This window comes from Cloeon dipterum, chromosome 4 (assembly GCF_949628265.1).
Source record: "Cloeon dipterum chromosome 4, ieCloDipt1.1, whole genome shotgun sequence".
Taxonomy (NCBI): domain Eukaryota; kingdom Metazoa; phylum Arthropoda; class Insecta; order Ephemeroptera; family Baetidae; genus Cloeon; species Cloeon dipterum.
The window spans coordinates 11,836,045-11,836,262 of NC_088789.1; positions in this window are offsets into that span (position 1 = coordinate 11,836,045).

Sequence of the window (218 nt, forward strand, 5' to 3'; positions counted from 1 at the left end):
GAGTAAAGATACCACAAACGGAGTTTTGTGGTTAGGACTTTGTACTGTTATAATAAACGAAAGTAAAATATTTAGCAACAAGATTAAAGTCAAGTTTACTTGTTTAATGATGTGAAGGGGCATTAAAACTAATTATTCAAGGTTTCAGAAATCAAGACAACATCAAAACACTTTCTACTCACCATTCGCATCTAACCAACTGTTTTGTGGGCGTGCCT